We start from the raw sequence: 25933 nt of genomic DNA, 5'->3' as shown, positions 1-25933 counted from the left end.
ACATGTACATATCATATTAGAGTTATTGTTGTGGATAAATCAGGTTTTATCAATTCATGCAAATTACCTCTTCCAGGCTATGGAGCAAATGTTCCTCGAACATAACTGAAGCCCCATAGACTGGAACAGCTCATTTACATAAAGTTAGAAAATATTATTTTTCCACAGCAAAGCATCTAATATGATACACACAGGAAAAGGTTTTTAAATAGGCTACATAGATCAAATGTGATGACAGAGTCCATTCACATGGTATTTTCAGATATGAATTTAACACAACCATGTATCAGAAAATCCACAACCAATGGGGTCGGAATGTTTGAATTGGGTGATTGAGTTGGTGGAGGTGTTGGGTCACTTGCTTGCGCAAGTGATGAGGTGGGTGGAAGAGGTTGACTGAACCCTGTCTGGCTCCTTGCAGGAACATTGGACATTGATGAGGTGCGATATCAATGTTCCTGCTGTTGTGGTTGGCCCCAAAAATAATCCATTTGTCCACCGGGATTGGGGTGTCCTGACGAGGCAGGCACACACCAGTCCTGGTGCTGTGGTGCACCCATGGCTTCTGTATATGTTACAGATGGTGGATGGCCTGTTGCTCTGTAAGCAGCACGTGAATGAAATTGTAGTGGAGCCACTACATTCACTTGCTGCAATAAAGGTGGTTGAGCAACAACAGGCAAACGCAATTGGTTTGCGTTGGACAATTGCCATCTTTCAATTGTTTCAAATAAAACTTGTGGGTCATTGGGTGCCGTGCAGGCATCAATTAAGGTTTGCATGGCAGACCTTACACCGAGTCTGACAACTCTAGGTATTTCTCTGAGATACCGTGCAAGGCTTCTCGAGAAGGCCTCCTCACCATCATCAGTAGCAGTGCGAGCAAGATAATGCAAAACACCTGTGTCAACCTCTTGCCTGCTACTGATGTTGGTGAGGTTCCTCCTTCGCTTTGAATGACGGTATATATTTGGTGCTGATGAACTATGTTGGGCCGGTGTGGTGTTGACTAGAGTTGAGCGCGGTTCGCGGTTCGAGGTTCTCCAGTTCTAGGCTCGAGTGATTTTGGGGCCTGTTCTAGATCGAACTAGAACTCGAGCTTTTTGCAAAAGCTCGATAGTTCTAGAAACATTCGAGAACGGTTCTAGCAGCAAAAAACCAGCTAATTCCTAGCTTGGTTTCCGCTGTAATATTGTAAGTCACTCTGTGAATCACACTATTATGACATTTCAGTGTATAGTGTGCGTGAACAGCGCCTTCAGATCACTGCTGTTTCTATAATGGCGATCGCCATTTTTTTTTTTTTTTCCTTGTCTTCCTTCCCTAAGCGCGCGCGTGTAGTGGGGCGGGCCAGCATGTCAGCCAATCCCAGACACACACACAGCTAAGTGGACTTTTAGCCTGAGAAGCAACGGCATGTGTGATAGGATGTCCATGTCACATGTCCCTGCATTATAAAACCGGACATTTTCCTCCAGGACGCCATTATCTCTTCTGCGTCTTTGGTGTCAGACATCACTGTCGCAGCTCCGTCCTTTGTCCTATCGCTGATACAGCTGTATGTGCTCCATACACAGCGCTGGCCAGCTTAGGGAGAGCACTTTCTAGCAGTCCTTTTAAGGGCTCAAACTGGCAGGGTCAGAGTTAAGGTGACAGGTCCTGAAAACAGCGACAGCGTCTGTGTAGCCAAGGTCAGGGATTTCCTCCCTGCATTTCCCTATTAGGAGGGAATAGAAAGGCAGGCTTCCATTCCTCTACCCAGAGCCCCACAATCCTGGCACTGTACCCTTCTGTCCTCTGCACACTCCAACTCATTATAACTAAGCCATTATACTAGCAAACACTCAGTGTACCTAGTGGCATCCTAAACGTGGCTATTGGACTTTGCTATAGTCCCACTAGTGCAAAGACATTTGCAGAGCACGTCTGCCTGCATTGCACACTCCAACTCATTATAACTAAGCCATTATACTAGCAAACACTCAGTGTACCTAGTGGCATCCTAAACGTGGCTATTGGACTTTGCTATAGTCTCACTAGTGCAAAGACATTTGCAGAGCACGTCTGCCTGCATTGCACACTCCAACTCATTATAACTAAGCCATTATACTAGCAAACACTCAGTGTACCTAGTGGCATCCTAAACGTGGCTATTGGACTTTGCTATAGTCCCACTAGTGCAAAGACATTTGCAGAGCACGTCTGCCTGCATTGCACACTCCAACTCATTATAACTAAGCCATTATACTAGCAAACACTCAGTGTACCTAGTGGCATCCTAAACGTGGCTATTGGACTTTGCTATAGTCCCACTAGTGCAAAGACATTTGCAGAGCACGTCTGCCTGCATTGCACACTCCAACTCATTATAACTAAGCCATTATACTAGCAAACACTCAGTGTACCTAGTGGCATCCTAAACGTAGCTATTGGACTTTGCTATAGTCCCACTAGTGCAAAGACATTTGCAGAGCACGTCTGCCTGCATTGCACACTCCAACTCATTATAACTAAGCCATTATACTAGCAAACACTCAGTGTACCTAGTGGCATCCTAAACGTGGCTATTGGACTTTGCTATAGTCCCACTAGTGCAAAGACATTTGCAGAGCACGTCTGCCTGCATTGCACACTCCAACTCATTATAACTAAGCCATTATACTAGCAAACACTCAGTGTACCTAGTGGCATCCTAAACGTGGATATTGGACTTTGATATAGTCGCACTAGTGCAAAGACATTTGCAGAGCACGTCTACCTGCATTGCACACTCCAACTCATTATAACTAAGCCATTATACTAGCAAACACTCAGTGTACCTAGTGGCATCCTAAACGTGGCTCTTGGACTTTGCTATAGTCCCACTAGTGCAAAGACATTTCCAGAGCACGTCTGCCTGCATTGCACACTCCAACTCATTATAACTAAGCCATTATACTAGCAAACACTCAGTGTACCTAGTGGCATCCTAAACGTGGCTATTGGACTTTGCTATAGTCCCACTAGTGCAAAGACATTTGCAGCACGTCTGCCTGCATTGCACACTCCAACTCATTATAACTAAGCCATTATACTAGCAAACACTCAGTGTACCTAGTGGCATCCTAAACGTGGCTATTGAACATTTGTCTAGTCACACTAGTGCAAAGACATTTGCAGCACCTCTACCTGCATTGCACACTCCAACTCATTATAACTAAGCCATTATACTAGCAAACACTCAGTGTACCTAGTGGCATCCTAAACTTGGCTATTGGACTTTGCTATAGTCCCACTAGTGCAAAGACATTTGCAGCACGTCTGCCTGCATTGCACACTCCAACTCATTATAACTAAGCCATTATACTAGCAAACACTCAGTGTACCTAGTGGCATCCTAAACGTGGCTATTGGACTTTGATATAGTCGCACTAGTGCAAAGACATTTGCAGAGCACGTCTACCTGCATTGCACACTCCAACTCATTATAACTAAGCCATTATACTAGCAAACACTCAGTGTACCTAGTGGCATCCTAAACTTGGCTATTGGACTTTGCTATAGTCCCACTAGTGCAAAGACATTTGCAGCACGTCTGCCTGCATTGCACACTCCAACTCATTATAACTAAGCCATTATACTAGCAAACACTCAGTGTACCTAGTGGCATCCTAAACGTGGATATTGGACTTTGATATAGTCGCACTAGTGCAAAGACATTTGCAGAGCACGTCTACCTGCATTGCACACTCCAACTCATTATAACTAAGTCATTATACTAGCAAACACTCAGTGTACCTAGTGGCATCCTAAACGTGGCTCTTGGACTTTGCTATAGTCCCACTAGTGCAAAGACATTTGCAGAGCACGTCTGCCTGCATTGCACACTCCAACTCATTATAACTAAGCCATTATACTAGCAAACACTCAGTGTACCTAGTGGCATCCTAAACGTGGCTATTGGACTTTGCTATAGTCCCACTAGTGCAAAGACATTTGCAGCACGTCTGCCTGCATTGCACACTCCAACTCATTATAACTAAGCCATTATACTAGCAAACACTCAGTGTACCTAGTGGCATCCTAAACGTGGCTATTGAACATTTGTCTAGTCACACTAGTGCAAAGACATTTGCAGCACCTCTACCTGCATTGCACACTCCAACTCATTATAACTAAGCCATTATACTAGCAAACACTCAGTGTACCTAGTGGCATCCTAAACGTGGCTATTGGACTTTGCTATAGTCACACTAGTGCAAAGACATTTGCAGCACCTCTGCCTGCATTGCACACTCCAACTCATTATAACTAAGCCATTATACTAGCAAACACTCAGTGTACCTAGTGGCATCCTAAACGTGGCTATTGGACTTTGCTATAGTCACACTAGTGCAAAGACATTTGCAGCACCTCTGCCTGCATTGCACACTCCAACTCATTATAACTAAGCCATTATACTAGCAAACACTCAGTGTACCTAGTGGCATCCTAAACGTGGCTATTGGACTTTGCTATAGTCACACTAGTGCAAAGACATTTGCAGAGCACGTCTGCCTGCATTGCACACTCCAACTCATTATAACTAAGCCATTATACTAGCAAACACTCAGTGTACCTATTGGCATCCTAAACGTGGCTATTGGACTTTGCTATAGTCCCACTAGTGCAAAGACATTTGCAGCACGTCTGACTGCATTGCACACTCCAACTCATTATAACTAAGCCATTATACTAGCAAACACTCAGTGTACCTAGTGGCATCCTAAACGTGGCTATTGGACTTTGCTATAGTCACACTAGTGCAAAGACATTTGCAGCACCTCTGCCTGCATTGCACACTCCAACTCATTATAACTAAGCCATTATACTAGCAAACACTCAGTGTACCTAGTGGCATCCTAAACATGGCTATTGGACTTTGCTATAGTCACACTAGTGCAAAGACATTTGCAGCACCTCTGCCTGCATTGCACACTCCAACTCATTATAACTAAGCCATTATACTAGCAAACACTCAGTGTACCTAGTGGCATCCTAAACGTGGCTATTGGACTTTGCTATAGTCACACTAGTGCAAAGACATTTGCAGCACCTCTGCCTGCATTGCACACTCCAAATCATTATAACTAAGCCATTATACTAGCAAACACTCAGTGTACCTAGTGGCATCCTAAACGTGGCTATTGGACTTTGCTATAGTCACACTATTGCAAAGACATTTGCAGCACCTCTGCGTGCATTGCACACTCCAACTCATTATAACTAAGCCATTATACTAGCAAACACTCAGTGTACCTAGTGGCATCCTAAACGTGGCTATTGGACTTTGCTATAGTCACACTAGTGCAAAGACATTTGCAGCACCTCTGCCTGCATTGCACACTACAACTCATTATAACTAAGCCATTATACTAGCAAACACTCAGTGTACCTAGTGGCATCCTAAACGTGGCTATTGGACTTTGCTATAGTCACACTAGTGCAAAGACATTTGCAGCACCTCTGCCTGCATTGCACACTCCAACTCATTATAACTAAGCCATTATACTAGCAAACACTCAGTGTACCTAGTGGCATCCTAAACGTGGCTATTGGACTTTGCTATAGTCACAACTAGTGCAAAGACATTTGCAGCACCTCTGCCTGCATTGCACACTCCAACTCATTATAACTAAGCCATTATACTAGCAAACACTCAGTGTACCTAGTGGCATCCTAAACGTGGCTATTGGACTTTGCTATAGTCACACTAGTGCAAAGACATTTGCAGCACGTCTGCCTGCATTGCACACTCCAACTCATTATAACTAAGCCATTATACTAGCAAACACTCAGTGTACCTAGTGGCATCCTAAACGTGGCTATTGGACTTTGCTATAGTCACACTAGTGCAAAGACATTTGCAGCACCTCTGCCTGCATTGCACACTACAACTCATTATAACTAAGCCATTACACTAGCAAACACTCAGTGTACCTAGTGGCATCCTAAACGTGGCTATTGGACTTTGCTATAGTCACACTAGTGCAAAGACATTTGCAGCAGCTCTGCCTGCATTGCACACTACAACTCATTATAACTAAGCCATTATACTAGCAAACACTCAGTGTACCTAGTGGCATCCTAAACGTGGCTATTGGACTTTGCTATAGTCACACTAGTGCAAAGACATTTGCAGCACCTCTGCCTGCATTGCACACTCCAACTCATTATAACTAAGCCATTATATTAGCAAACACTCAGTGTACCTAGTGGCATCCTAAACGTGGCTATTGGACTTTGCTATAGTCACACTAGTGCAAAGACATTTGCAGCACCTCTGCCTGCATTGCACACTACAACTCATTATAACTAAGCCATTATACTAGCAAACACTCAGTGTACCTAGTGGCATCCTAAACGTGGCTATTGGACTTTGCTATAGTCACACTAGTGCAAAGACATTTGCAGCACCTCTGCCTGCATTGCACACTCCAACTCATTATAACTAAGCCATTATACTAGCAAACACTCAGTTTACCTAGTGGCATCCTAAACGTGGCTATTGGACTTTGCTATAGTCACACTAGTGCAAAGACATTTGCAGCACCTCTGCCTGCATTGCACACTACAACTCATTATAACTAAGCCATTATACTAGCAAACACTCAGTGTACCTAGTGGCATCCTAAACGTGGCTATTGGACATTTGTCTAGTCACGCTAGTGCAAAGACATTTGCAGCACCTCTGCCTGCATTGCACACTACAACTCATTATAACTAAGCCATTATAATAGCAATTTTTGCTGCCAGTTTAAGGGCCGTAGTTGCATTGTCAGGGATATTTATTCTTTATTATTCTGCTGTTAATAAAGCTAGACCACCACTGCAATCTACACCACCTCTCAATTTTTACTACCACATTTTCAGTGCACAATCTTGTCGCAATCAACATGAGTGGCAAAATGACAGATGCTGGTGGAAAGAGGAAGAGGCATGTTGGAAAAGGCAAAAAAGGTTTTGTCCGTGGGGAAGGTGGCAAAGCTCCATTATCATCTGCTGAAGATAGACCATCTACCAGCAAAAGTAAGATGTCTACTACTTACCGTGGACAATCCGATGTGCTCCATTTTTTACGGACATGAACAACAGGAACAAAGGTAGATGAAGGCCAAAAAAGGAAAATGCTTGAATGGATCTCAAGTGGTCCAACAAGTGCCCTCTCAGCCACTTCAAGTACCGCATCCAAAAAACACCAGTCCTCTGAGTTGTCATCCCAATCAAACTTGCTTTGTCCCAGCTCTGAAGTCTCCATCAGCCCTGCACAGTATGGTGGAACTGAGATGGCTGAGTCTGCAGAGCTGTTCAGTCACACTATAGCCTGGGAATCAGAGGTCTGCTCCCAAGCTACAGTGAGTACAGAAAAGGAAATGGTCTGCAGTGATGCCCAGAACCTTTGTGACTCTGATTCAGGCCGTGAGGACCAAGTTTCTGAGCATAATGTTGACCCTTTGTCACAAACTGTAACACCTGTGGTTATAGACAATGAGGAACATACTGATGAAGATGAGACGCAGATACCCGATTGGGATGACAACTTAAATATTCGGTCAGGGCAAGAAGAGGCTCGGTCTGAGGGGGAGGGGAGTGCAAACATAACAATTGATGATGAAGTTCTAGATCCCACCTACTGTCAACCCACAGTCAGGCACTCGAGGAGGTCAACAGATGTGGTGGAGGAGGATGCAACTGATGACGAAGTTACCTTGCGCATTCCTGGACAGAGTCGGAGTACTGGTAGCACGTCTACAACTGCATCCTCAGCCACCACTCTGCCTCTGAGCATTATTCGGGGTGGATCAACAGGTCGCATGGCCTCTAAGCCTTGCCTAGCCTGGTCCTTTTTTGACATAGAAAAAGATCGCCCAAATTATGTGATCTGTAAAATTTGTCATGGTTCTCTTAGTAGAGGTCAAAACCTCAGCAGTTTGACAACTTCTTCCATGAATCGTCACATGAATAAATATCATATGGCCCGGTGGGAAGCTCACCGAGCTGCAATGCGGCCTAGCGGAGCGAACCATCCACCGCCTGCCCCTTCCAGTGCATCCGCGCGCTCGTCATCTTCTAGGACTGTGGGGACAGCTGTCACACCTGTTTTTCCACCCACAACTTCCACCACTGTAACCGCAACAGGCAGTTTGCTTGGTAGGTCGTCAGTTGGTTTGGAAGGGGAAACAAGTGAGTGTGTACAGCTCTCTCAGACATCGATAGCACCAACGTTGGATGAAGGCAACATCATGTCTCCGCCTGCACTTTCCTCACAAACCTGCATTTTTCCAGGGACACCCTACTCAACACCGTCTACACACAGCAGCCAGATCTCTGTCCCTCAGATGTGGTCAAATAAAAGGCCACTTCCTGCGACCCATGACAAAGCTAAGAGGTTGACTCTATCCTTCTGTAAGCTGTTGGCTACCGAAATGCTGCCTTTCCGCCTAGTGGACACACAGGATTTTAGAGACCTTATGTCTGTCGCTGTGCCCCAGTACCAGATGCCTAGTCGCCACTACTTCTCTAAGAAAGGTGTGCCCGCGCTACACCAGCATGTCGCACACAACATCACCGCTTCATTGAGAAACTCTGTGTGTGAACGGGTGCATTTCACCACCGATATTTGGACCAGTAAGCATGGACAGGGACGTTACATGTCGCTCACTGGGCACTGGGTAACTATGGTGATAGATGGTGAAGGGTCTGCTGCACAAGTCTTGCCGTCCCCACGACTTGTGTGTCAATCCTCTTTCTGTCCAAGTTCCGCCACTGCTTCTGCATCCTCCACCTCATCTGGGTCCTCCACGTCCGCCCCAAGCCTGCCTGGTCAGGCCACCAGCGTTCTCACTGCGCAGAATGAATCACGCACCCCTCATTACTATGCTGGCAGCAGAGCGCAACGGCATCAGGCGGTCTTTAGCTTGACATGTCTTGGGAATAAGAGTCACACAGCTGAGGAGTTGTGGTCAGCTCTGCGGTCTGAGTTTAATAAATGGTTGTCTCCACTCAACCTGCAGCCTGGTAAGGCCGTGTGCGACAATGCTGCAAACCTGGGTGCGGCCCTTCGCCTGGGCAAGGTGACACACGTACCTTGTATGGCTCACGTGTTGAACCTTGTCGTGCAGCAATTTTTAACACAGTATCCCGGCCTAGATGGCCTTCTGAACAGGGCACGAAAACTGTCTGCTCACTTCCGCCGTTCAAGCGCCGCAGCTGAGCGACTTGCATCGCTCCAGAAGTCTTTCGGCCTGCCGGTTCATCGCCTGAAATGCGATGTGGCGACACGCTGGAATTCAACTCTCCACATGTTACAGCGACTGTAGCAGCACCGCCGTGCCCTGGTGCAATACGTCATGACGTATAGCCTGGGCCAACGAGATGCAGAGGTGGGGCAGATCACCCTGATGGAGTGGTCTCAGATCAAGGACCTATGCACCCTTCTGCACAGTTTCGACATGGCGACGAATATGTTTAGCGCTGACAATGCCATTATCAGCATGACGATTCCAGTCATTTACATGCTGGAACACACGCTAAACACTATTCGGAGTCAGGGGGTGGGACAACAGGAAGGGGATGAACTACAGGAGGATTCATATGCGCAAGACACAACAACATCACCAAGGTCCAGACGTTCATCATCACCAAGGCGCCAGGCATGGGAGCATGGGGGACAGGGATCAACAAGGGCGCATGGTAGCAGGCGAGATGTTGAGGAAGGTGCAGGAGGACATGAAGAAATGGAGGACGAACTGTCCATGGACATGGAAGACTCAGCAGATGAGGGAGACCTTGGTCAAATTTCAGTTGAAAGAGGCTGGGGGGAGATGTCAGAGGAAGAAAGAACGGGTAGCACCTCTATGCCACAAACACAGCGTGGACTTGGTCCGCATGGCTGCGCAAGACACATGAGTGCCTTCTTGTTGCACTACCTCCAACATGACCCTCGTATTGTCAAAATTAGAAGTGATGATGACTACTGGCTTGCCACACTATTAGATCCCCGGTACAAGTCCAAATTTTGTGACATAATTCCAGCCATAGAAAGGGACGCACGTATGCAGGAGTATCAGCAGAAGCTGTTACTCGATCTTAGATCCGCTTTTCCACCAAACAACCGTGCAGAAGCAGGGAGTGAATCTCCCAGTTGTAACTTGACAAACATGGGACGGTCTCGTCATCTTCAACAGTCTACACGTACCAGTAGGACCGTATCTGGTGCTGGTAACAGCAATTTTATGGAATCTTTTCATAATTTTTTTAGACCCTCCTTTGCAAGGCCACCAGAGACAAGTCTGACACATAGTCAACGGCTGGAAAGGATGATACAGGAGTATCTCCAAATGAACATCGTTGCCATGACTTTGCAAATGGAGCCTTGCTCCTTTTGGGCTTCAAACCTAGAAAAATGGCCAGAGCTCTCAACTTACGCCTTGGAGATTTTGTCGTGTCCAGCTGCCAGCGTTGTCTCTGAACGTGTCTTCAGTGCTGCTGGGTGTGTTCTGACAGATAAGCGCACGCGTCTGTCCAGTGACAATGTGGACAGACTGACGTTCATCAAAATGAACAAGTCATGGATCCAGAAGGAATTTACAACCCCTGTGTCATCCTGGGGAGAGTAAATGCTTGTGGATTTGGAATGTGCTTGATGCAAATCTAGCTGTGAAGTGTACAACTAGGGCACAAGTGCTGCCACTGAATGGGTGGGTGTGTGTGGGGCACAATTTTTGGAAAAAAAGGGAGACTCCGCTTGGAGTAACCCTTGCTTACATTGTTTTTAAAAGAAGCCAAGATGAACAAGTCATGGTTCAGCAAAGACTTTATCTACCTACCCCGGTGTCATGCTGGGGACGGTTAATTATGGCGTATTTTTGAATGTGCTTGATGCAAATCAAAACATCCTGTTTGCAACTAGGGCCCAAGTGCTGCCACTGATGGGGTGGGTGTCTGTGTGGCCCAATTTTTGGAAAAAAGGGAGACTCCGCTTGGAGTAACCCTTGCTTACATTGTTTTTAAAAGAAGCCAAGATGAACAAGTCATGGTTCAGCAAAGACTTTGCTACCTACCCCGGTGTCATCCTGGGGACGGATAAGAATGGCGTATTTTTGAATGTGCTTGATGCAAATCTAGCTGTGAAGTGTACAACTAGGGCACAAGTGCTGCCACTTAATGGGTGGGTGTGTGTGGGGCACAATTTTTGGAAAAAAAGGAGACTTCGCTTGGAGTAACCCTTGCTTACATTGTTTTTAAAAGAAGCCAAGATGAACAAGTCATGGTTCAGCAAAGACTTTGCTACCTACCCCGGTGTCATCCTGGGGACGGTTAATTATGGCGTATTTTTGAATGTGCTTGATGCAAATCTAGCTGTGAAGTGTACAACTGGGGCACAAGTGCTGCCACTGAATGGGTGGGTGTGTGTGGGGCCCAATTTTTGGAAAAAAGGGAGACTCTGCTTGGAGTCACCTTGCGGTGTTTTACATGACTTTAGAAGGGCGTGCCATGCCTATATCTGTGTCTCCTCCTCTTTTTCCTTGTCCAGCTCTTTTGTTTTTGCATAAATATATGTCCTTGTCACTTTCCCATGTGTTTGTGTTGTGTTTTGAGTTGTTTGTGACCTTTTGGACACCTTTGAGGGTGTTTTCTAGGTGTTTTTATGTGTTTGTGATTGCCTGCCATTGTTTCCTATGCAGTTCGAGTTCGGTTCGTCGAACGTTCGACGAGCCGAACTCGAACGGGACCTCCGTTCGGCGAACCGACCTCGAGCCGAACCGGGACCGGTTCGCTCATCTCTAGTGTTGACCCTCTGTGTGTTGTTGGCTTGTTCTTCTTCATGCTGTAATGTACCAAGTGTGGATTCTTCTCCTGCTGGTGATGCCGATGCACCTGGTCCTGTGGCTATAGCTGCAGTCAGTGATGATGCTGCTGCTGCTGAAACTGCTGACATTTCTTGCAAATTTTCCTGTGATCTTGGCGCTGGTCCAGCCTCCTCTTCATTTTCTTGCCCAACAGGATCGAGCGGAGCATCAGATTCTGAGGCAGTATCCCTCTCTTGGATGTTGGATTCAGTTCTTTAAAGGAAAACATGTTACGTCAGCAATACTGTTCCATAATAATGAGGAAAACACAAGGCAAAATATAAAAAATAAATACTTACGGACGGAGCTCCACAATAGGCGCTAAGAAATGGAGTCGGTCATAATAAATATAAGTTCTTTTTGTTTTGGCTGCAGAACCACTCCTCTCATGTTGCTGCCGTTGTCGCCGATACTGGTCGCGGCAGCTCCGCCACCGTCGTGTCAGGTCCCTCACTGAAAACATGAAAAAAAATTACATTTATATTGAAGCCATGCCACACATACATTATGTGATGTGTTACATTTGTTATCGCCGCAAAAATGCCCGACCAATCAAAGAAAAAAAAAAAGTAATCTGGTTGTTAGTGGGCAAAAAAATCCAAACTACGCAATTACTTTTTTTTTATTTTTTAAAGGTGCAAATTTATCGCAAAATGCAATACAGGTGATCAAACGTAGCATCTGTGCAAAAATGGTACAATAAAAACCTCTGCTCTAGACGCAATATATAAGCCATCACTGAGGCCCAGATCACAAAAAAATACTACGGGTCGCTGATAATGGCGCAAAAAAAAACAAAAACATTTTTTGTGGACAAACCTTGCTTTTTTTTTTTTTGCTTTTTTTACACATCAGGTACCAAATTGTGAACATGGTAACTTAGAAAACTCCAAAAAAGGGATAAAATGCCATGCACTACCTTGCACCCCCTCCCCCACCTCACCAAAATAAACAGGCATAAGCAGCAATACAAACTTGGGCTAGGACAATTGGGCAGAGGAATGGCTGCTTTTCAGTGCACAAATGATTACAAGCTATGAAAAAAAACAAACCTTTTTTGTGGACAAACCTCGCTTTTTTTTAACACCTTACATTACAGTAACCTTTAAATGTTTGGTGTATACAAACTTGCACCGACCTGAAACAGCACACCAACACATCAGGTACCAAATTGTGAACATGGTAACTTAGGAAACTCCAAAAAATGGATAATGCCATGCACTCCCTTGCACCCCCTCCCCCACCTCACCAAAATAAACAACAGGCATAAGCAGCAATACAAATTGGGCTAGGACAATTTGGCAGAGGAATGTGGGGCATCGCAGCCATGTTTGTGATGCTGCCCCCTGACTGCCGGCCCTAATATGGTCAATAAAGTGATGTCCCCCTTAAGAAGGAAACATCTCATTAGTTATGCAGTGATGCGCAGGTGATGTCACTGGCCCCGCCCCCTGTAGTATATATACCTCAGCACGTCCCGGGGGCGGCCTCTCTCTGAAGGACCCGGACCTGTCTGGTCAGCCGGAACGATGGACCCGCTTCAGGAAGTGGTAAGAAAGCATATCGGCAGGGAAGGGAGCAACTGGCTCACGGCGCTTTTAGCCGCGGGTGACTCCGTTCCTGCCGAGGTTCAAACAACAAAGACCGGGGGGCGGAGATCTAAAAGGATTGCCCGCCCTCCGGTGCGTTTGAGCCCACATTTACAGTCAAAAAAGAGTGGGAGGAAATTTACCTCAGGCTCTGTCCAGGAAGCCACGCCCACTCGGGTATCTGAGGTAACCACTGCAGCTGTGGGAATCCCAGTGGGAGTTTATCAACACAGGCCAGTCATTCAGGGGGACAGGGGTTTTATCGAGTCTGGGCGCTGTTTCACCTCAGAAGGGGCTATTCAAGTGCAGCCCAGTTTGGAATTTTTGGCTCCCATCACTGGTGGCTGCAATTTAAGGGAGGGTATAAACGCTCATCAGGGTAATTTAGTTATTGTTCCCACATACACTGACCTGGGGAGACCCATAATGGGAAATAACCAGAGTGTGAGTCAGGGTTCCTCAGAATCCACTGGTGACCCTGCGCCAAGGAGAGATAGCCGAGGCACTATGACAGAATCTCAGAGGGAGGTAGGGAGAGGGGGTGGGAGGACCCCTACCATATTACAACATGCAGCAAGCCAGCAAACAGAGTGGGTTCCTGGAATTGTAACTCCCCCTATATCTCAGGCCACTCTGCCTATGCTTCCCGCCCCTGTAGGGTCTGCGACGGTGCCTCAGGGCAATAATACCCATGCCCAGGTACTTGTTCAACCGGTTCCTCAAGCATTAGAGGAAATATTTAACCCATCTTTAATGGTACAGAGCGGGGTACAGCAGGTCGCAGCAGCGGCGGTTCATAGTACAGAACGGCAGTCGCAGCGGTCATGCGCAGGAACCCTGGCCGGTGCTATGTCACACGGTGCAGGCAGCCGCCATGATTTCTTGTCATCCTCATCATCAAGTGAACGGTACGGGCATCGTCATTCAGGGCATTACGGGCATCGTCGGCATAGTAGACGTAATAGGAGGTCGAGATCCAGACGGCGTAGTAGACGATCAAGATCGTCGCGCTGGCGTTCTCCCTCTTCTTCGGAAGATTCACTAGCTGAGTCAAGGATCAGCAGAAGATCAACAAGGGAGCAATCGGTCAGGACGGTCGCCCAACCTCCAACACAGAGCGAACCTTTGCAAGAGCTGGTTTCAATGACATCGCCACATGGTGAGTACCCTTATGTGGGTGTATGGAAAGGTGGTTCGTCACAGGGGATGGGGAGTATAGAGCCTTCCGGTCATAAAGTTTTTATAAATCCTAAATTGCTTCATACTGATGGAGTCCCTCCATTGCCCACCCCTTTACGCCCGGATTTATATAAAGAGGGCTTATTTTGTGGAGTCCCTCCATTGGGAGCCCATTTGGACGAACAAGTAAAAGAAGCTATATGGGCTAATAAATATGTGGACATTTGGTCTTTTATATCTACCGAACAGAATGCGGTAGATAGAGAACGGCGTTTCGGGAAGAAGTCTTACGATCGTAAACCTAAGGTCGATAAGACTATAAACAATTGGTTACAGGCTTTCGCAGTAATGGGTTGTGTTATGGGCCAACGTCATCCGGAACGGTGTTCAGAACTCTTTATTTATATGGATGTTATCTACAATTCATATAAGTCACATGGTGGTTCAGCTTGGTGGAAATACGATGAGGATTTCCGCCGGCGCTTGGATATTCAGCCGCACTTAGGTTGGGGTGTAAAAGCCACGGATTCATGGCTGAGGCTGATGATGGCGCAAAAAACCTTGCAGCCCTTTCCAGGTTCGGCCGCTGGACACGGGAACCAACATACAGGTCCAGTTGCCATCCGCCGTCCCGGAACATGTTGGGCTTTTAACGAGGGGTTCTGCAAATTTTATGGGCTGTGTAAGTTCAAACATGAATGTTCAGCATGTGGAACCCTCCACCCGGTTTCAAAGTGCCCAAAACCGGGACACAAAGTTCCAGGACAAAAGCCAAATACCCATAGTGAACACCGCGACCCCGGTGAGCGTAATCAGGATGGGACCGTGGCTAGACAGGTACCCTAATAAACCGGCAGCTGCACAGCTTAGGTTTGGTTTTTCTTTTGGTTTCTTCATCCCTTTTGTTTACTCTAGGTCTCCATCTTCTTGCCCCAATTTGAAATCTGTGGAGGAACATCCGGAGGTTATTCGAAAAAAACTGGATAAGTAAGTTGCGCTTGGTCGTTTTAAAGGCCCTTTTAGAGTACGGCCTTTTCGCAATTTAAGGGTATCCCCATTGGGGGTTGTGCCCAAAAAAGACCAAGACGAATTTCGTTTAATCCATCATCTGTCTTATCCAAGGGGCAATTCGGTGAACGATGGTATTCCGGAAGAGGAATCTGCGGTGAAATACGTGTCTTTCGATAAGGCAGTGGAATTAGTTAGGGAGGCAGGTCCAGGTGCCCTTTTAGCAAAATCTGATATTGAATCCGCTTTTCGGTTGCTACCGAGACATCCTGATTGTTATCACCTTTTGGGTGCTATGCTAGAAGGTGCATATTATTTCGACACCTGTCTTCCGATGGGAAGCTCCATTTCTTGTCAGTATTTTGAAACTTTTAGTACATTCCTGGAATGGGTAGTGCGGAAGGAAACAGGATGTTCTTCAATAACCCATTATTTAGATGATTTTTTATTTGTTGGCCCCGGGAATTCGCCTATATGCGCAAATATTTTGGTTCAATTTAAACAACTCATGAAAGATTTTGGGGTTCCACTGTCACAAGAAAAGACCATAGGCCCAGTGACAGAATTGGCATTTTTAGGGATAGTGATCGACTCCAAGGCAATGGAATTCAGGCTCCCACAGGACAAAATATCTGGTTTACTGCACCTTATTCTGGGTTTTTTGTCCGTTAACAAGGTCACGTTAGTTCAAATGCAATCGTTATTGGGATCCTTGAATTTTGCGTGCAAAGTTATGCCTATGGGTAGAATATTTTCAAGGCGCCTTTCTTTGGCCACCCGCGGGGTAAGATTGTCTCACCATAAAATCAGGTTAACTGTTCCTTTGAAGGAGGATTTATTGGTATGGCGGTCCTTCTTGGAAAATTATAATGGCCGCACATGTTTCCAGGAAAATATGCAATCAAATGACGAGGCGGAACTGTATTCCGATGCGGCCAGGTCAGCTGGATTTGGAGTAATTTTTGGTAACCAATGGTGTTCAGAGAAATGGCCTCAAGATTGGGAAGAGCGGGCATGGACGAAGAACCTGACTTTGCTTGAGCTGTTCCCTATAGCGGTCGCTACGGAATTGTGGGGTGAGGCTTTGAAAAACAGGCGTATAACTTTTTGGTGCGATAACGCCAGCGTCGTACACGCTGTTAATCATTTGTCCGCTTCCTCTCCTCCGGTCATCAAGTTAATTAGGTTCATGGTTTTAAAATGCTTAAATTTAAATGCATGGTTTAGAGCAAAATTTGTACCTGGTTATAGTAATAAGATGGCTGATGCGCTCTCACGTTTCAATTTCCAGAGATTTCGAGAGCTCCATCCTTCGGCACAGGAGGAAGGTCTGGTATGCTCGGCATGGTTGTGGGATGTCCCCATGCACTAACATCCATGGTTCAAGGATCGGTGGCCCCATCAACCTGGCGTGCTTATGGTAAAGCATGGAGTGAGTGGTGTGACTCGGGAGGTGTGGCTGAGGGCAAGCCCTCAAGTGATGTTTTATTACAGCAAACATTGCATTATTTAACATATCTGAATAACCGGAACACATCTGGGACTGTCGCTCGTAACCGATTATCGGGCCTGGCTTTTCATTTTAAATTGCGGAACTGGCCGGATGTGACAAAGGCTTTTTTAGTGACCCAGGTATTAAAGGGCTGGTTAAAGAGTGCCAAGCGAAAGGATCTTAGAAGGCCCATTTCATTCCTTTTGCTGGCAGAGTTAATAAAGGGCGTGGGAACGATTTGTTACTCACAATATGAGTCCATTTTGTTTTCGGCCGTTTTTGCAATTGCGTTTTTTGGTGTGTTGCGAATTTCGGAGCTTATTCCAAGGACACTGGGGTCAGATGGGGGCTTGCGCCAAGATGACGTGCTGATATGTGGAAATGGGTTACGTATCAGGCTGCGTAAGTCAAAAACAGATCAGTCAGGTAGAGGCACATGGTTCCCATTGTTTTCTATGGACGGCCCAGTATGCCCGAAGGCATGCGTTACGGCCTTCTTAGGGGTTAGGAGCAATGGCGAACAATTTTTCATTCATGAGGATGGTTCACCTCTTTTGTCGGGACAATTTTTGGCGGTAATGCGAAAAATTTTAAGCTCATTGGGTTTACCCGCGTCGGAATTCGGCACCCATTCCTTTTGGATCGGGGCGGCTACGGAGGCATCGCGGGCTGGCATGCAAGAACTGGAAATCCAGAGGGTAGGAAGGTGGCAATCGAAATGTTTCATGAGATATATATGACCTGATTTGATTCTAAGTCCAGTTTTCTCTACAAATGTTGTTTAGTTCCCCGGAAAACGATGTATATATGGATATACAAAAAAAAAAAAGGGGATTGTCGGACAGATATGACATTTGGTGGTGGGTTTTTAGTTCTGGTATTAACACAGTTTTTATTACAGGTGAAAACCGGCCTAGCGTTTGGATTTTGGGACATTCGTTTGTATATTGGGCCGCAAGGAGAGCCGATTCCTGTCCCGGTGGTCGAAGTCTAGGATTTCTGGAAGAGGACATCAATTGGAGGGGTTATAGGGGCCTGTCATGGTCACAGGTCCTACCGGAAGTCGTGAAGATTGCAAATAGTGTGGCAGCGCCTGTTGTCTTGGTCATTCATGCAGGGGGAAATGACTTAGCCTCTTTTCCCTTGGCAGAACTTTTAACGTTAATGAGGTCAGACATGGATAAGTTTCCATGTTTGTTCCCGGTTTTCAAGCTAGTCTGGTCTGAGGTGATCCCCAGGCTTACGTGGCACGGGGCTAGAGAGGGTAGCGCCATGGAGAGAACCAGGCGCACGCTTAATCAGCGAATTTCGAGGTTTGTCCGTTTCAAGAACGGTGTAGTGGTTCGCCACCATCGCCTAGAAGGGGACAACTCCTTTTTCTTGTGTCCGGATGGAGTTCATTTAAATGATTCTGGTTTGGATATTTTTCTGGAAGGGATTCGTGAAGGTATTGTCAAGGCTCTTATGGGCTTGGGGGGGGTCACAGCTCATCAGGATTTCGCTGTTCCTTGGCGGAAGGGGTTGTTAGAGGTGGCTGGAGACACCCGCACCGGACGGCCGGTTTAGGCGGTAAATATCCCAAAAACCCCATTTTTGTGTGTTGGCCTTGTTAAGGCCTCCTGTTGAGTTTATAAGCTGTGACCTTTAAATTTTTGCCACTGGAGAAAAAGATGAGAGCTTCTAATTATCAGTCTCTCCTTTATATAATAAAATGATATTTAATAAAAAAGTTGGATTTAAAAGAAAAAAGACTTGTTGTGGTGTTTTCTTTTTGAAGGGAACGGTTTGGTGGTGGGTCTGGGCAGTCTGGCTGCTTTTCAGTGCACAAACGATTACAAGCTATGAAAAAAACAAAAACACAAAACAGAGAACAGGCATTTCAGTACTTACAAATCCCCTCTTGCTCCTCTTGTGAACTTGACTCATAATGGGGGTACATTTGCCGGCAAATGTGTTGCCACGATGCATCCCGCTTCCTCTGATTTGCATAGCCAGGGTCACGTATATCCCATAGTTCTGGTCTTTCCTGAACCAGAACTATGAGCATCTCCACTATAAAAGGTCTTGGCATTTTGCAGATCCGAGTAGGTGTGTAGATAAAATGGAGTACAGATCATTTCCTGGAACAAAATCCTGCCCCCATAAAAAAAACAGCCCCTTTTGTATGATGCAACTTCCTGTGAGTGGAGAGAAAAATCACACTACATAATGTTACTGCGATTTTTTTCTCTCACCCATAGACTTACATTGGCTAGTGTCTTGCGAGTGCCGAGTACAATCGCAGTATGCTGCGATTGTTTTCTCGGTCCGATTAGGGCTGAGAAAATAATCGCTCATGTGCGCTGACACACAGGTTAATATTGGTCCGAGTGGAATGCGATTTTTAATCGCATTCCACTCGCTCCGATTTTCTCGCCGTGTGGCTTAGGCCTTACACCAATTGTCTGATTGCCTCAAAAAGTTGTCAAACAAAATATTAAGTTAAAAGTAACATAATTTCTGTCCAGGCTGTTTTCATTAGCTTTCTTAAAAATTTCAGTTGAATCACAATTCAAAGCCAATGTCTGGTTTACATTAGTTGATATTCAAGCAATATAAATTGACAATTGCTTTGTCAATTAAAAGTTATTTCAGTGGCCATTGTGGATTTTTCTCACTTTAAAGAAAGGTACCAACAATTGTGTCCACGTATATACGATTTATTTTTTTGCAGCATTTATAATTGTATAGCAAAGTACCTTGTTTTCTGTTTTCTAGAGGTCCAAATCTAATATAGAAAGTTGAGTGTGTGTGTGTGTGTGTGTGTGTGTGTATGTCCGCTAAAGGAATCCGCACCGTAGGATTTACAATCACGAAATTTTGCACAGACACCCCATGTGACTCAGGAAACGTCATAGACTATGTTTGGGTGGGAAAATTTAACCCCGCTCTTTACACTTACTCTCCAAAAATCCTACCTCTATTAAACTGAATGGAGGTGGGAGCTAAAGGCTATAAATAGCAACTGTCAGTGGTTGCTATAGTAATAAAATAAACTGTTAGCAAAGAAGCTTATGTGTGAGGTAATAAGATGTTGGTGGGGAGATGGATAGAGAGAGACAGAAAAAGACAGACAGACAGACACAGACAGAGACAGATGGGGAAAGAGATAGACAGACAGACACAGACAGAGACAGATGGGGAAAGAGACAGAGAGATAGACAGCCAAAGAGAGACCTGGAAAGAGACAGCCCTGGAAAGAGACAGCCCTGGAAAGAGACAGCCAGGCAAAGAGACAAACCGGGCAAAGAGAGAGACTGGGCAAAGAGACAGACCGGGAAAGAGACAGATCAGGAAAGAGACAGCCGGGCAAAGAGAAAGCCGGGCAAAGAGACAGACCTAGAAAGAGACAGCCAGGCAAAGAGACAGACCTAGAAAGAGACAGACCTAGAAAGAGACAGACCTAGAAAGAGACAGACATGGCAAAGAGACAGACCGGGCAAAGAGACAGACTGGGCAAAGAGACAGACTGGGCAAAGAGACAGACCTGGAAAGAGACAGACCGGGAAAGAGACAAACTGGGCAAAGAGACAGACCAGGAAAAAGACAGACCAGGCAAAGAGACAGCCGGGCAAAGAGACAGATTTAGAAAGAGTCAGTCGGGCAAAGAGACAGACCGGGCAAAGAGACAGACCGGGAAAGAGACAGACCGGGAAAGAGACAGACTGGGAAAAAGACAGCTGGGCAAAGAAACAGACCTAGCAAGAGACAGCCGGGCAAAGAGACAGACCTAGAAAGAGACAGACCTAGAAAGAGACAGACTGGGCAAAGAGACAGCCCGGGCAAAGTGAAAGACTGGGCAAAGAGACAGACTGGGGAAAGAGACAGCCAGGGAAAAAGACCGCCCTTGAAAAAGACAGCCCTGGAAAGAGACAGCCCTGGGAAGAGACAGCCCTGGAAAGAGACAGACCGGGAAAGAGACAGCCAGGCAAAGAGACAGCTGGGCAAAGATACAGCCCTGGAAAGAGACAGACCTAGAAAGAGATAAACCTAGAACGAGACAGGCCAGGCAAAGAGAGACCGGGCAAAGAGACAGTCCGGGCAAAAAGACAGACCGGGCAAAGAGACAGACCAGGGAAAGAGACAGCCAGGGAAAGAGACAGCCCTGGAAAGAGACAGCCAGGCAAAGAGACAGACCGGGCAAAGAGAGAGACCGGGCAAAAAGACAGACCGGGAAAGAGACAGACCAGGAAAGAGACAGCCGGGCAAAGAGACAGAGGGGCAAAGAGACAGAGGGGCAAAGAGACAGACAGGCAAAGAGACAGATGGGGAAAGAGAGAAACAGACAGACACACACAGAGACAGACACAGAGATAGAGAGAGACAGACAGACAAGGAAAGAGACAGATAGAGAGACAGACAGTGACACACAGACAGAGACTGGGAGAGAGACAGAGAGACAGTTACTATCCCAGGCAACGCCTTGTACTACAGCTAGTTACATATAAATTAAATCAGTTTAATGTATATTTTTTATGGGCTTTTTTTTATCTTTATGAAACTTTAAGGATTTCTTTTTATGTTTAGATTTTTTGTACCCCTAGGGGACTTGAGACTTGAGCCAGTAAAAATGTCTGTAAGGTTTTGGAATACATAATGCTTCAAAGCTTTACAGGATGTCAGTGTTTAACACTGACAGGTAACCTATTAGATTATGCCACTGGCATGGCCCAATTGACTGATACTGATGTCAGCCTTTGGCCGGAGTCCCATTTGTGAGCGACTTGAGCGAGTCTTGCCTTAGATCACCTGGCACAGCCACACACTCTCCTGATAGGAGCGTGCTGGCTGCATGTATTTCTATGCAGCTGAGACGCTCGTGTCCAGAGAGCATCAGAAGGTACCAGGTGATCGCATCGTATCACCCGCCGTGGCCGCATGTTCTCCTGACATGAGTGGGTCGGCTGCATGTTTGTCTATGCAGCTGAGATGCTCATTGTCAAAAAGCATTAGGCCGTGTCGGGTGATGCAATGTGAGACTCACGCGAGTCACTTGCAAGTCTGAGTTTGACCTTTGGGTCATTGTTATTTCTCAGCATCCATGGTAATCTATTAGCACCCTACAAATATGTCACAGTAGGCCAATGGGCTGATAGTGAGTGTCTCCAAACACTGCAAAAAACTTTAAATACTACAACCACTATTGTGATCGCTTGAAAACAGTAGTCAGAACGTACGTGCCGAATATGACTGAATTATCAGGGATTATTAATATTATAAATAACTACAGTATATTATTCAAACAAATTGCTGAAATTTGTTTTTCTCAGTTAGTCAAAATTAATTTTAGAAAGCCTAACTAATCATAGCATACTAAATCAATGATAAACTAATTCATAATTTTCCTGAAAATATTACATAATAACAATAATAAATTCAATGAAATATCATTATAGTATACTTCTTTTTGAGAATACACATCAAAAACAATACATTTAAAAAATAAGAAAAAGTAAAAATAGAGAATTAAATAGCTAAATAAATTGAACATAATTAAGTTATAAATCCCAATACCAATTTAATGCTGTGAGTATAATTGAAAATAATGAATGCGTATTGTTTTTTGTGATTTTATTTTATTTTTCTCATATTTATAGAAAATAATCATAAAATAATACACAAAAATAATATTACACTTTGTGGTATCTGTAATTAGATGTAATGTCCTACACAGATTGTTTTAAATGTCCTCCAGTTAAATTGACCTATTTGATCCATTTCGTTTTTTCCGTAAGTTATCACTCCTGTGTTTTTGTCTTCCAGTGATACAAAAGCAGTATGTAGTCCATGGGCTGGGTGCTTATAGCAAGGGTTCAAATGACAGGCCATTCTCAGCTGCTCCTAGTCCCAAATAATTAGCCTGCTGTATTAGCTACCTCTTGTGGCTTCGCCTGTGAGAGACATTTGACATAACAGACATCAGAGGGATTTTTCAGGAGGCTCTTATGGAGTCTGAATGCCTTCTAATTAACCACTTAGGTATCTTCATTTACACTTCTGCTTGGCCCTTTCCAAATGGTAGGGACTACACTGTGGATTTAAACAGAATAGAAGCGTGCTATCAAAAGATCTTGTAAATGAAGGCTGGTGTAAATTATTTTTAATGATTCCCTTCTGGCCCATCATTATGTTTGTAGTTACACACAGGCACATCAGAGATGGCTCATCTTCCGTAAGGTCAGCTGCAGGACCACCATAACTAGCTGCAGTCAGTAAATGGCTTATTAATTAGTGCAGTGATTTTACATTGCTAAGAGCTCTGATGTATGGAGCTGGAATTGTAATTGTGTAGGATTGAAATAATAAGCCATCTCAGGGCTCCTTATGCAAATTGCCGAATTATAAAATCATTACCTATCTAAACACGGAGTTTTTAATAAGAATTACAATGATGAATTTTATGATAATTGACACTGAAGTTCTAATCGCTCGGTTTTCTATTATTGTGATGGGTAAATTGTATTTTTAATTAAACATTCTTTAAAATGCTAAGAAATATTTAGAAATTCTGGTCCAGTCACTTAGTTCACATCAGGTTATTCTCTTTGGTCATAATGAATCTCTCCTTCTTAGTAATAGGTATTTGACATAATGTATCACTTGTAGACTAAGATGTTTAATCATTTTTTTTTCAATTATGATTTTGATGGCAACGTATTGTCAACTGTGAGACACAGCATAGCAAGTGTCACTGGGGCTGACTTCCATGATAAAAAAGACTCAAAGTAAAAATGAAAATCTAGGGCAGATTTTGCATACTTAAATTTTTTCTCTTTGTTTTTTTTTACAATTTTGAATCATTTAACTCCAACGCAAGATTTCTATGCAGAAAAATGTGGCCAATAAATGATAAAATAATACATTTACATTTTTTCGGGTTGAAACTATGTAATATACTAAGTATACAACATTGCAAATGTAAGAAATATATATAATTAAAATATATGGGTTATATTGTATAACAAATAATTGTATATTAATGATGTAAAAATGACTTGACTTAAAGAAAAAAAGTGTACCCCCAAAATGTAGAAGGGAGTGTCTGCTTATGTATTCTGCTTCAATTGGTCAGTGACTTACCTCCACCACTATATCACTGTAATACCTTTATAATGATGGAAGATTCATCCTTTTCCGCTAAACGATTTCCATGCAGTTCTATGGATGGCATAATACAAATTGTGATCCATAAACTTCTCATTAGTTGGGGTTGTCCACTACTATGACAACCTCTTCTCATTCCATATGTTTGCACCAATTGAAATAAAAAAAGCTTATACTCACCTCCAGTGGTGGTGCCATTACGGCACTTCTCTCTCTCTGCCTTCAGACATCTGATATGAGTTAATCAACACTGAGTGTTGTGGCTGCTGCTCACTTCTTTGTGATTACTCGTGCATCTTAAGGCGGAGAGAGAAAAGTCAGTGCAGGGTTCACATTATGTCACAACCTTACATGAGCCCCAGGAATGCAAGCATTGGCACTGGCGGTGAGTATAAAATAAGCTTTTTTATTGTAATTGGGGAAGCACGTGAAATGACAAAGGGTTGTCCTAGTAGTGGTCAACTTCTTTAAGTAGAATGATCTAATGTATACTACAGAAGTCTAACAGTCAAGCATTTACAAGTTTTTTGTTGAAGAAGGATTATGCATGTGGGTTTTCATTCAATTTTTGATGGGGGTTAGGGACAAGATTGAAATTGATATTGCAATAATTAACATTTTAATATCTTTTCTTGTTTTATGTGAGATCTTTGCAGTATTCACATTGAAAAACATCCAAAAATTATATTTTATCAATTGTGGTTTCAATTCCGGTTACCTATGACCCATTACTGTGTCTGTTCGGGGTGGTGGAGGAAGAATCATGGGATCATTGCATGAAAGTATTTCTCAAGGAGACCCTATTTATGGCCAGGACCTTGATAGCCCTGAGGTGGATGGTGGCTCAGATCCGACAGTACAGTCCTGGGTTAAATTAGGCAATGCAATCATACCCTATGAGCGAGTGGAGATAATAATAATAGAGGGTGCCCAGAAAAATTTAATAAAATTGGGGATTTGTGGAATTCTTCCCCTGGCACGCTTTCAGAAGCCTAGAGATCATTGGGATACTGGTGGATCCCCATGGGCGTCAGAAGGGGAAATGCTGTCTTGCGGTATACCAAAGCATAACTGTTGCATTTGTTTTGTTTTAGGGTAGTTAGGTTATACCAATAGAGTTAACTGTATGCCTCATATAAAACTGTTAATTACACAAATGTTAGGATGTATGGACAACATTACTTTGCTTCAGGTATAAACTGGCGTTGTAGAAGCTGTGCAATAGTTTATTAATATGCCTTAGATTGATGCTGTATGCAATGTCGGATGTACCTTATTTGGTGTTGTTAATAAAACGAAGTTAAAAAAAAAATGATATGCCATTGCACTTTGTTGTGATTAGGTCTAGCAGACAACTTTTTCTCATACTGTTTTTGCTTTGGCTTCTACCTCAAATAATAACAATGCCAAGATTTACACTCCCCTGCCAGCCAGTGGACAGACCATTTTGTACTATCATTGAAATTACACTATACATCCACTTGAGAGATTGATTTATTGCTCATGGAAAATAATTTTCCTATGAAAGTTAGTCGCCCTACATTTTTGGAGACCATATGTTTCACAAGGGATTGAGTTAAAAAGTAAAGGATAATAAATCAATCCATAGTGAATTCCATTATGCTGATCTTTTCTTTTACCATGGAATAATG

At 44.4% G+C, this 25933-nt stretch overlaps 1 pseudogene; it reads left to right on the top strand.

The window, feature by feature from the left end:
• Positions 1-25933, top strand: part of LOC142243908 (uncharacterized) — a 44680-nt pseudogene that overhangs the window by 9172 nt on the left and 9575 nt on the right.

Source organism: Anomaloglossus baeobatrachus, chromosome 6 (genome assembly GCF_048569485.1).
Source record: "Anomaloglossus baeobatrachus isolate aAnoBae1 chromosome 6, aAnoBae1.hap1, whole genome shotgun sequence".
NCBI lineage: Eukaryota > Metazoa > Chordata > Amphibia > Anura > Aromobatidae > Anomaloglossus > Anomaloglossus baeobatrachus.
This window is presented reverse-complemented; position numbering and strand designations above follow the sequence as displayed.